Genomic DNA, 13,454 nt, shown 5'->3' with positions numbered 1-13,454 from the left:
CAAACAAAATGGCTACATCAAAGATACTACATCAATGATCAAAAAGATAGAGTGCCTCAATTTCGACCCCAATACCCAAATCTTAGTGACTTTAGACATAGAGGCACTCTATACAAATATCCCACAAGGTAATACCATCATGATGATAACTGATATGCTATCCAACGAAGGACAAGATCTAACAGCACACCAATCATTCATAATAGACTGTATCACGATGGTCTTGAAGAATAACATATTTCTTTTTGGGAGTGACCTCTACAGGCAGGTCAAGGGTACGAGCATGGGGGCTACCTGTGCTCCGAGCCTGGCCTGCCTGTATGTCTCCAAATTCGAAGAGAAGCACATTTTCAACCCTAATGCACCCTTCTTTGAAAACATCAGTGAGTGGTCTAGGTATATAGACGACATTTTCTTTATTTGGACAGGTGAAGCAGTTATGTTAACAGAATTTTTGGAATGGGTCAATTTAGGGGACACAAATTTGAAATTCACATCGCACAGAAATACAATGCTACATTTTGATAGTAATCACCCTACCTGCCAAAAAAACAACATCCCGTTTGGTCAGTTCCTAAGGTTAAAAAGAAACTGTACTACCATGAGAGATTATGAGAAACATTCAGATGTCCTAAAGAAAAAATTCCTAGAGAGAGGATATCCCAGACGCTTAATTCGGCAAGCTTATAAAAGAGCAAAATATTTCAATCGGGAAACTATATTTGAAGAAAAACCAACGTCCACTCCTCAAGCACAACCATTAATTTTTGTAACGAACTTTAGCCAAGTCAGCAACAAAATTAAAAACATAGTAAACAGGAACTGGCATTTAATCACAACCAAAGCACAAGAAAGACTCCCCAAACCAATGTTTTCTTTTCGAAGAAACATCACAATTAGAAACAAACTGGTGCATACTTACAGAGAACACAAACTACAAGTCCAACCCTGTATAAATAATGCACCTTTGCCCTGCGGGACTTTTCCATGTCAGGGTTGTGTTAATTGTACGAATATCATTAAAGGGAATCCAATAATTACAAAAAGTACAAAGGTTCAGATTACAAATCTCATAAATTGTCGAACAAAAAATCTGATATATTTAATTCAGTGTCCCTGTGAACTATGTTACGTGGGCGAAACTTCGAGAGAAATACGAGTGCGCCTTAATGAACATAGATCAGCCATCAGGAATAAGAAAAAGGGCGCTCTCCTTACTGAGCATTGGCAGTCAGCAAACCACAAAGTAGAAGATTTGAAATGGTGTGGGCTGGAAACTGTAACCCTAAACAGCAGAGGAGGTAATACAAATGCCAAGAGAAAAAAGAGAGAACAATTTTTTATGTCAAGATTTAATAGTGTAAGATGTGGCTTAAACAGCAGAGAAGACTGGGAACAGATCGTGCACTAACTAATATCCACCCAGCTCCTACTAAAATAATCCCTCCAGTAGTTCAAAAGCCTAAATGTATATATGTTACTCTAATAAACAGTATATATACACAGACTTATTCCATGACTTATATTCCAATCATTATCTGGACAATCCGCAGTATATCTCTAATATCCGTAGTCATCTCCCCACAGAAACCACGTTCAAAGACCGATTTTATTCCACATAAACTTCCTTCCATTTAACCTGCACAATAATACTGAATAGAGTAGTGCATTCTCAGCAAGAAAAACAACATGCCGATTCCTTGCTGTAAACGGGAGGGGGCACGCGTAATAATTACGCTATGACAGTATTTATAATAACATTACTCCCCCATACTGCCATCTCAGGAAATTTACTATAACGATAATACTACTGATGAGATATGAGGTAATAACATATAGACAGACAGTATTTCCCTAGTTAACATCAGCGTACTAATCAGATAACGCACCGACACAAAGGAGAACCACACGCGAATTAAACATCGCGTTTGGTAACCGGAGCAACGACAATCTCATTGGCTAATTTTTAACCAATGAGTAAAGAGAGAATGCACGGAATAACGCGGGAGAACATCCGAGTAGAAGGAAAACATGCGTTACGTTGCCTAGACAACCAAACTGTGATAGGATAACATTCAACCTATCAGTGGCCCCGAAAGGGAACGACCAATTAATACCGTCCTAATAAAAAGGTAGCCCTAATGAAAATGGACACATAACGCGTTCGATCACGAAGCGGAGAACGGGAGACGCTGTGACGAGGAGCAGGGAGGCCGGATCAACTTAGAACGGTATGGTGCACTTAGAATGGCTTGGGCCCCTATAGGGAGGATAGAAAAGAGTGTAAACATAGTACAGTTTAGAATGATTGACCATGTGATAGAACTGTTACTACAAACCAGTAAAACCATTACCAATTCACAATGGTCTTCTGTGTCTAAAAGTGTATAGAAAAGGATGCCTTATCAGTTTAATTATTATCAAAATACACCTTTTTGTTACTAAATACCTTAGATAATTATATAAATCAGTAACTCTAAAGTACTACTATATTTTAGAACCTAATTGATTAGAACATTCAAGAATAGAGTAGTCAATGTCCAATTAACAAGAGATTCAACATACACTTGTTAAAATTTAAAATTTATTTATAGTGCACGGTGAATTGAGAAAAACCGGTACGTAAAGACAAACCTCAAAACGACCTGGGCACTTCCCGAGAAATGTGCAGCCTACTACAGCGGTTTGCAACCATATAAATTGGTGAGTTCTAGTTTGTAGAAATATCAATAATAATGCGATTTCCTGTGGAATAAAACCTCCATAAAAACATTTGATTTATCTACCAAAACAATTTATTTGTTAAAGAAACTCTACATCTAAGAACATAACGGTGGCTCCCTCGCACAGTGTGGAAGGCCTTTTATCCAAAGAAAAAAGGTAGAGTGAATCACCGTCCTTTTCCTATTGACCTAATGAGGATTCATGAGGGACAATTAAGAATGAAACTTATCATTTGTACCCAATAGGCAACCTACTCCAGAATCATATTGACTAAACGCCATCAGATCATAGAAGACTGGGGCAAAAACTTCCTCATCTGATACGGAAACAAAATCTCCCCACTGATATTGAAATAAGTGGATGATAACTGAAAAATCATGAGTCCTAAGGTAAGGAGTCCTAATTGGCCCATTCGAACTAATGCATTCCTCCTTAAAAAACAATCTTATATTAACACAAATGATTGTTTAGGACATTGTATATACGAGTCCCAATTATTGATCATTAATTCTGAAAAATAGTCAAAACAGACTGTCCTCTGCAAGTGAGGTGGTGGGAGGGTCACTAGTGTGGATTTGGACCAATAATCTGGAACACTATTTAGTATGGCAGCCCTTAGAGATGGACAATGCTTCAAGCTTTATTGACCCTTAAATAACTGTCTGTAAACTGAGATAGGAGAATGTCTTTGATCAAAATTGATCTAAATTGTGCAAATGGACAATCTCAGGGTGACCTTCTGTCATAGAATAACAACAAAGAAAGAGTTTTTTAATTGTGTAAAAAGTACAAAACCAATAAACAGTGGGTAATTGTATGTTTTTTAATATAACTTTTTAGAATCGGTCCTGAAGAAGGTGTCTCACAAAAGAAACCGAAACGCTGCGTCGACTTGAATCTTCGATTCTTGATGTTATGTACCCAAAAATGCTTTTATATGTTTTATGTGTATAACATTATGCTTGCCTTTTTTTATTGTTTTTAATATTATGACATGCTTTAACGTGTATTATGAAAATAAATTTGTACTTTTTTCTACCAGAATTGAATTCACTGTGTGTTGGCATTAGTGTACATGAGTGTCACCCTATATATAGATATATACAAAAGTGTTCTATGTTTTTGATTTGTTACCTAAACAGCTTGAGATAGCTTGTGTCCAGATAGTATCCTAAATACCAGAGGTAGATTGCTGCCAAATCCATACTAGACCTTCCTTGATCCCCACATACGCGGAATTGTCCTATTGGATAACAGGTCCTGCCGACCTGTAAACGTGGGACACCCCATATTTTCTACACTTTGAAAGCACATGATGGACTGCAATCAAACTGACCTCAAAAATGGTACAACTACAAATAAAACAAAACCTTTCTGAAATAAATATACATATCATTTATCATTACGGAATTAATATAGATTAACTACATTTTCACTTAGTGCTTTTGAACACAGACCCAATGATTCACCTTTTTAAACTCACAGCGGATTGAGAAGCTGAGCCACCACCACATGTAAATACTTTAGCTAAAAGGTATAATTCAAAGAACTGCACTCAACTGTAACTGACATTTTTGATATCATGGAAGAGGTTAATTGACAACAAGAAGGTTGCTCCAGCCATGGGAACCATATTGCAATTTGCCAAGTATATTTTTTTGCCGGGGAATACAATCCACAGAAACATTTGTGACCCTCAAAGGCTCTGGAAGTGAAAACATAACCCAATAAAAATGGAACACCTATTTAGAAAAATAAAATTTAATACATAGGAATAATTTGATGCCAAAATGACAAAAATCCAGTCAGTAAAAATGGTTGTCTAGTTGCTCTGGAGTGGAACAAAGTTACAAGTCAGGCCAACAGCGATGAAGCATAGGCCTGGCTTGGGACAAGGATTGGCCCTCTGAGATAGTAACTTGTGTCTTTGAAATCAAGTTGAGAAGTCCTCATTAGCCTGCGCCATGTTGCGTCGAGGAGCCATCAACCAGGAGCTGTAATGCATGGTCCTTGTTCGAGATGCGTTGTGCTAGTTTGATGCTATCCAACCCATCAACCAGGAGCTGCAAGGCTAGGGTTGAGTTGTGTCACGCTATGTCAGATCAATGAAGCCATCAGTCTGGATCTGCATCGCATAAATTTGCATTGATATATGTTGTGCTGGATCTGTGCTGGTGAAGCTGCCAATCTGGAGCTGCGATTCGTTGGCGGCGTGGAGGTGTGGTCCGCCGCGTCAGCACGGATGAAGCCACCGGTCTGGAGGTGACGCTGATGGGACTGGCGTTGAGATGTGTCACGCTGTATCAGTTCTGAAAACGCTGCAGATCAGGAGCCTGTTGTGTCCCTGTAGCTCAAAACAATAGGCAGCCATTGGACCCTTGGACTCACTCAGGTAGCCTGGGATGAAAGGAGCAGGTCCAGTCTTCTTTCTCAGACAGCAGGGCTGCCCTTTAGCAACAGGGAAGTCCTTCTTCTGTAGTTTCCACATCTCCAAAAGGGTACTGAAGAGTTGGTCTGCGTGTCCAATATGTATACCTGGTGCCAGCTTTGCAGTGAGAGAAAGTTCTAGACTTCCTCCACATCTGGTTCAGGAATTTCATTCCTTTCCCTGTCTAGACTACAAGATGCCTGAGACAACAAAAGGCTAGTGTAAAATCCTATATCAGTGTGTTAAGGCAGCTCCTTTGAAGTGCAAGTGTGGTAGGTGATAGCTTCACCCCCACCCATCCTGTCAGGAGGACCAGTCCTGCCCACACTTCAGCCTTGTTTGTGATATTGTCTGTAAGGAATACACAAAGGCCAACTTTCAACTGCATCTAGTATTGCAACCTAGCATACATGCAGTGTGCACCAAATATTTAGGACAAGAAAATGCCAACTTTCGAACAATTGCCTTTTCAGAATTGTGACTTAAAATCTGATTTTACCATAAAAGAGGGTTTTAAATTAAAATGAATTTGATCGAAACAGAAACATTCCCACCTGCTCATAATCAAATGTTAGCAATTGTTAAATGTAATAAGGTAAACCACATGTTATCTAATGGAGAGGTAGGTCTTACAGTGGTGAAAAACACATTTAGAGGTTTTCATTAGCAAGACATGTAAAACATAAATGTACATGTCCAACCTTTTAAATGCCCTGTACTCTGCCATGTGGACTGTTTAGGGACTACCTTAGGGGTGACATATGTATTAAAAAGGAAGGTTTAGCCATGCAAAATGTCTATTTTGACAGGTAGAAATGGCATTTAAAATCTGCAACACATGCTGCAATACAGGCCTGAAATATGTTATGGAGAGCAATTTAATATAACAAGCGATTTCAAAAGTAATATGTCAGGCTTTGTTATTAGTTGAAGTGTTTCTTTATTGGGTGGCTTGTTTGTATTTGTGGTTAGGTGGATCGTGAATGTGTGAATATGATAATGGATAGTTGATTCGATTAATGGATAGATCGCAGGTCCCCAGGCCAGCTCTCCTCTGCTGCTTGCCCGTCCAAACAGGTCCTCAGATCTCCCCCTAGGCTCTTAACCATTGTGTATCTGCGTTTCGGGCCCCAAAGCTCTGTTCTTCCTCATAGCACACTTTTCTCCACAGGTCCCCTGATTCATAAACACATTTTTTCCACAGGTCCTCTTGACTCTCACTCCTCCTAATTGCATTTTTACCCCTAATCGTTTTTCTTCTCTAATTTTGTTTTCACTCCTCCTGAGCACATTTTTCTCCCTTAAACATTTTTCTCCACTAATTTTGTATTCACTCCTTCTAATTGCATTTTTCCCTCTAATCATTTTTATCCTCTAATTTAACTTTCACTCTGCCTAATTGCATTGTTCCCCTTATTGTTTTTCTTCTCTAATTTTGTTTCTACTCATTCTAAGTGCATTTTCCTCTTCAATCATTTTTCTCTTCCCATCTCATTTGTTATTCCTTGTAATTGCATTTTTTACTCCTTAATAGTTTTTTCACCCTTAAACACTCTCTTCCCCCCTCTATTCCTCAATTACTTTTCTTCCAGGCTAACTGCTTTTCCCACTTTTTTCCTCACAGCTGCCCTCTTCTCTTCCCACTCCCATATGCTTTCTACCTCGCACTGACCCAGCCCAGCACCACACCCCCCTCCCAGGACACCTACTTAATAAAGGTTCCAGTGCAACTCCATTGAGCAGGTCCCTGGGCCAGCTCTCTTCTGCTGCTCACCCCTCGAGGCAGGTCCTCAGATCTCCCCATGGGTTCTTAACCATTCTGCCTCTGCATTTCAGGCTCCCAAGCTCTTTTGCTCCTCATAACACACTTTTCTCCACAGGTCTCCTGACTCATAAAACCCATTTTTCTACAGGTCCCCTTGACTTTCTCTCATCCTAATCTCGTTTTCTCCCCAACCATTTTTCTCTTCTACTCTCATTTGTTCCTCATTCTAATTGCATTTTTTACTCCTTAATCATTAGTCCCCCTTGAACACACGCTTTTTTCTCCCCTCTATTCCGTGATCACTCCTCTTCCAGTTTAACTACTTTTCCTGTTTTTTCCCTCACAGCTGCTCTCTCGAACTCTCTCTCCTGTCCGCTTCCCTCCTTCCCAATGACCCTGCCCTGTGCCCCGCCCCCATCCTAGGAAACCTACTTAATTGAAGCCACAGTGTGACCGTGCAACTGACATGCCACCAGCGTGCCAAAGGCAAACCCGTCTGCGCTGGTCCATGCCTGGACCCAACCCAGTGCCCGGACCCCAGACCCCCACTCATCCAGAGGAACAACAGCACAAAACCTTCAGTCATCTAGCCTGTACGATGCAACAACAATTACAACTGCCCTGCCCCACGATTAACAGCAGGACCTTCTTCCTACTGTCACTGCCACATCCACTGCAACACAAAGCCCTTCACTCCGGAAACCCCGCCCATCGCCACTGCAACAGGTCAACTCCAATACTTGCTGCTCAGCACCTGATCACTCCACAACAATGCTGGCAAGACCTGGGACATATTCACCTACCTCATGCCCGACATTGTCTTCCTCATCAAAACTTGTCTGAACCAGGCATCAGCCCCCGAGATTGCCACTGCCAAACCTAACCCATAAAAGTTAAGTCAACGCTACTGCTCCAACGAGCATGGTGGTGGAATAGCTATCAATCACCAAGAGTCCCTCAACTGCACAGCCAATGCTGACCCCACCACGCCTATCAAAACCTACATTTTCACATCAACACCAACAGCAAAACAATGGTCAGAGGCACCCTCGCCTACAGACCTCTCGGACCACGCCCTGCCTTCTGCTCAACCATCGCCAACTTCATATTCCCGCTGGCCATCAACTCAAGACTTCCTCTTCCTCAGTGACCTCAACTTTCACTTGGAGTACCTCAATGACACCAACACAACCAATCTACTCGAGAGCATGGAAATACTAGTGCTCTCCCAACTGGTCATGGACCTAACGCACATCACTGGAGATACTTTCGACCCCATATCCAGCAATGGAATCAGGTACAGTCATGCCACCGAAATCACCTGGTCTGTCCACTTCCACATCACAATCACCTCCACCATATCCACTGCCCGCCCAAATCTTCTTACAGGAGCTGGAGCAAAATAACTGAAGATCTTTGGACCAGATCCCTCAATGCCTCACCTCCCGAAGCCACCAACGACCTCGAGCGGTCAATCAGAACCTTCAACATCTGGATAAACAACTGTTCCAACCCAGGCACCCCCCGTAAACCCACCAAAACCTGCAGATCCTCCAAACATCACAGCTGTTTCACCCCAGAGCTCAAATCACTCCTGCAAGCATCTACAAAGGATCTGGCGAACATGCAAAACAATCAATGACTGTTCCAACTTCAAACTAGCCCTCAACGAGTACCACCAGCAACTAAAGAAAGCCAGGAAAAACTCCCTGGCCTCCCACCTGGGCAACGACTCCAACCACAGCAAGGAACTATTCTACATCATTCAAGGAATTATCCAATGCCATAGCCCCCGAGAACACCATCACCTCCTCTCAGGAGCTCTGAGATTCCCTCACTGACTTCTTCTACAGCAAAATTGCCACCATCTATGAAAACTCTGACCCCTAACCTTCTCTAACCGAACTCAACGGACTCCTCAACATCTCTAACTCCCACAAAATATCACTAAACACATGGGAAACTCTCTCCGCGAACACAACCTCCACCATCATGGGCTCCATCGACTTCACAAAGATCCCTGACCCCACCACATGTTCAACTTGGGGAAATAACACCATCAGAAAGGAACTCAACACCATCATCAATACATCCATTACCTCGGCCTCCTTACCCGAAGGATGGAAACAAGTGAACATCAAACCGCTCCTCAAAAACCCCACCATGGACCCCAAAGACCTCTAAAAATGAATGCCCCATCTCCTCACTACCTTTTCCAGCCAAAGTACTTAAGAAAGCAATAAACCTCCAACTTACCCCCCTACCTGGATAACAACAACCTACTGGACACCTCACAATCCTTATTCCACTTAAATCACAGCACCAAATCCTCCCTGATTTCTGCCACAGACAACATTAGAACTCTCCTAGACAGGAGAGAAAGCACCACCCTGATTCTCCTAGATCTCTCTGCAGCATTCAACAATGTATCCCACTTTGCTGTCCTGCACGATGGCCACCAAATGGGGATCCATGGGAAAGCGCTTGAATGGATTGCGTCCTTCCTCTCCGGATGAACCAAAAGTGTCTAAGCCCATCCTCAATGCTCGTCAGAAAAACATAATCTGGGGCATCCCACAATGATCCTCCTTAACCCTTTCCGTGCATCGGACAACGGTGAGCTGTCCGACGTCATGGTGTGCATGGGTGTCAGACTGCTCCCGGACATGGGAGAAGCGCTGGTGCTCCCCCATAGGCTGCCCTTCAAGCTGCCCCCACCTGGGAAGCCCATCTCCTGCCTTCCCCTGCCCCCCCACGTCCTCTAATTACATCTGTGTGTGTCATTAGAGGATACCGGACGCACTGGAAGCCATTTGCTTCCAGCGCGTCCTTTGAACTGGAGGTTTCTCGGGGAGGGGGCATTTATTTTTACCAAAAGAGGCATTGGGGGAAAGGCGCAAGATACTTACTTGTGTAACAATATATCTGTAAGAGACATTAGTTAGTGATAGATTCCTTACCTTAGAATATCCCCAGGCGTCAGACTGGATCCATAAAGTTTTTCTGCTTAGCAGTACCTCTGCATGCCAGTAGGTGGCATCCTGCTGCTCCGCGTCCGTAACTGGCATCGTAGGCGCCGAGATGCCATCACGGAGAGTACTTAGGCGCCACCCATGCGCGCTGACGTCAGTTCTGTACACAACTATTCCGCACCGAAACGCAGAGCCATGCAAGATACTGACAATTGGTGCATAAAACTAGGGCCCTAAAAGGGGATGACCTTGACCCTAGTAATCAGTTTGCAGAACCGGGAGGTTGGGCGGGGCAGTAAGGAATCTATCACTAATCTAATGTCTCTTACAGATATATTGTTACACAAGTAACTTGTGCATCTAAAAGAGACACATTAGTGATAGATTCCTTACCTTAGAATAGATACCCCAGCAATACCAACCCCAGTGGAGGGTCTGCGAACAGGATTACACCAGAAAGTCACGGAGGACAGAACGGCCAAATAAGCCGTCTCTCAGGACCTGACTGTCAAGGCAGTAGTGCTTGGTAAACGTGTGCAGCGAGGCCCACGTAGCTGCCTGACAAATATCCTGCAAGGGTACACCGCGTCCCAAGGCAGTAGTGTCTGCAGTTGCCCTGGTCGAATGGGCACACAGCCCCACAGGAGGCTCCTTCTTGGCCAAGGAGTAACATGCTTTGATGCACAGAATGACCCACCGGCAGATGGTCCATTTGTGCACCGCCCGACCTTTTTTGGCGCCCACGTAGCCAACAAAGAGTTGATCATCCACCCGGAACTGCGGTGTACACTGCAGATAAAATGCAAGTGCACGTTTTGGGTCCAGACTGAGGAGCCTCTCCTCTTCCCTTGAAGGATGCGGAGGCGGAAAGAAGATGGGCAAAGTGATGGTCTGCCTGATGTGGAAGGGTGTGACAACCTTTGGCAAGAAAGAAGGACGGGCCCTTAGAACCACCTTGTCTGGATGAACAGAAAGGATAGGAGGTTTAGAAGAAAGAGCCTGGAGCTCACTCACTCTTCTGGCAGAGGTGATAGCTACCAGGATAGCCGTCTTGAGAGTAAGAAGACGTAAGGGACAGTTATGAAGGGGCTCAAAGGGAGCGCTCATCAGAAAAGTCAAGACAAGATTCAAGTCACACTGAGGCATTATGAAGGGTACGGGTGGAAACGTATGTGTAATGCCTTTAAGAAAACGGTTAACAACCGCCACTTAAAAAGAGAAGGCTGATCTGGAAGCCATAGAAAGGCGGAGATGGCCAAAAGATAACCTTTGATAGTGCCCAGAGCAGTGCCCTGCTAGGCCAAAGAGAGAAGGAGCAGAAGAACCTCAGAAAGAGGGGCAGAAAGGGATCCACAGTCTTAGCTGTGCACCATGCCACAAATCTGTTCCACCTACAGGCATACACCATCTTGGTGGAGGGACGCCTGGTTGCCAGAATGACATCACAGACTACGGGAAGAAGATCAAAAGGGGTCAACTGTCGCCGCTCAATCTCCAAGCATGGAGGTGGAGGCTGGACAGGCTTGGGTGGAGGACCGTCCCCTGCTGCTGCGACAGAAGATCCTCCCAAAGAGGCTGAGGGATCGGGGGATTGATGATCATACTGAGTAGCTCGGGATTCCAAACTCTTCGAGCCCAGTCCGGAGCCACAAGAATCATTTGGGCCCCATCGCTCTTGATCTTCTTCAGCACTCTGGGCAGAAGTGGTATAGGTGGAAAGGCGTACAACAGACCGTAGCTCTACTCGCGATGAAAAGCGTCGCCAAGCGAGTGCCACCTTGGAAATTCTAGGCGTAGAACTGATGACATTGTGCGTTATCTTCGGTGGCGAATAGATCTAACCAAGGTTCTCCCCACTGCTGAAAGAGACCTGGCGCCACGTCCGAGTGCAGACGCCATTCGTGATCCATCAAGCACCGGTGGCTGAGTTCGTCTGCCGTGGCGTTCAGAGAACCTGCCAGGTGTTGAACCAACAAGGTAATGCCTTGATGTTCCGGCCATGTCCAGAGGCGCAGAGCTTCCTGACATAGGGTCCAGAACCCCACCATGCCATGTTTGTTGCAATACCACATGGCAATGGTGTTGTCCGTGAACACCTGCACTAAACTTCCCCGGACAGATGGAAGGAATGCCTTCAGTGCAAGCTGGATCGCCCGTAGCTCCAGACGGTTGATATGGAGTTGGGACTCCGCCGGAGACCAGAGGCATCTGATCTCCGCCTCTCCCATGTGGCCTCCCCATCCCAGGAGGGATGCTTCTGTCACCACTGTGTTCTCCGGTTGGGGAAGGGAGAGGGATCTGCCACTGACCCAATCGCAACTCGTGAGCCACCACTGCAACTGTCGCGCAGCACCCTCCGGAATCTGGACGTGATCGGCCAGGTTGCCCTGATGCTGTGCCCACTGGAACTTCAGGTCCCACTGCAGAGCCCGCAAATGCCACCTTGCCTGTGTCACCAGCAGGATGCAGCAGGCAATAAGGCCCAGAAGCCAGAGGCTCATCCTGACTGAAACCTGGGATAGAGGCTGAAAGAGCAGAATCATAGCGTGAATATCCCTGACTCGCTGCTCGGGAGGATGAACCCGAAACAGTGTCGAATCCAGAACTGCTCCAATGAAGGGGAGCTTCTGAGAGGGTCTCAGGTGCGACTTCGGCACGTTGATGGAGAACCCCAGCAAATGCAGGAGGTCGGCAGTAGTCTGGAGGTGGGTGACAACTGCCTGGGGCGAGCCCGCCTTCAATAGCCTGTCGTCGAGGTAGGGGAAGACTGACACCACTGACCTGCGCAGATGAGCTGCGACCACCGCCATCACCTTCGTGAACACCCGAGGCGCACTGGTAAGGCCGAAAGGGAGCACAGCAAACTGAAAATGCTCCTGGCCTACCATGAACCGCAGATAGCACCAGTGGTCTGGCAGGACGGGGATGTGAAAATAGGCAGCCTGCAAGTCCAACGCCACCATCCAGTCTCCAGGGTCCATGGCAGCCAAGACCTGAGCCAGAGTTAGCATCTTGAACTTCTCCTTCCAGAGGAAGCAATTTACTTCCCGGAGGTCCAACATGGGGTGCAGACCCCCCTTGTCCTTCTTGGGGACCAAGAAGTGGTGGGAATAACAGCCACTCCCTACTTCCTGACCGGGAATGCGCTTGATGGCCCCCTTGGCCAATAGGGCCGTGACTTCCTGATGGAGAAGAGCCAAATGATCCCCCGACATGTGGTGGTACCGAGGTGGCATGGCCGGAGTAGAGGACAGAAAGGGGAGCGAGTAACCATGGCAGATTATATGCAGCACCCACTTGTCTGAGGTAATTTCACACCAGTGGTGAAGGTGATGGCGGACCCTGCCACCCACCGGCGTGGGATGCTCCCTGAAGCTCGGATTAGGAAGGCTTAGAGGCGGAAGCAGCGAGGGTGGAGGTGAACTGACCCGCTCGCTGGTTACCAGACCTGCCCCTGCAGAAGCCACGTCCGTGGCCACGCTGGGGCTGGTTCTGCACAGGCTTAGTGGAGGAGCGTGCTTGGGCGGTCTTACCCTGGCCACGAAAGGAACTAAACCCAGACGTG

The 13,454-nt window shown here is 45.6% G+C and overlaps 1 protein-coding gene and 1 long non-coding RNA gene across 2 annotated transcripts in view; one reads left to right on the top strand and one right to left on the bottom strand.

Moving 5' to 3' along the window:
• The window catches only part of LOC144771653 (uncharacterized), a 945,479-nt gene that overhangs the window by 403,239 nt on the left and 528,786 nt on the right, over positions 1-13,454 (bottom strand). The window lies entirely within an intron of this gene.
• LOC144771654 (uncharacterized) overlaps positions 1-13,454 on the top strand; it is a 212,080-nt gene that overhangs the window by 78,461 nt on the left and 120,165 nt on the right. The gene's annotated exons all lie outside the window — the stretch shown is intronic.

The sequence above is a fragment of the Lissotriton helveticus genome, chromosome 8, assembly GCF_964261635.1.
Source record: "Lissotriton helveticus chromosome 8, aLisHel1.1, whole genome shotgun sequence".
Taxonomy (NCBI): Eukaryota; Metazoa; Chordata; class Amphibia; order Caudata; family Salamandridae; genus Lissotriton; species Lissotriton helveticus.
The sequence above is the reverse complement of the archived record's forward strand: the minus strand, read 5'-3'. Positions and strand labels throughout refer to the sequence as shown.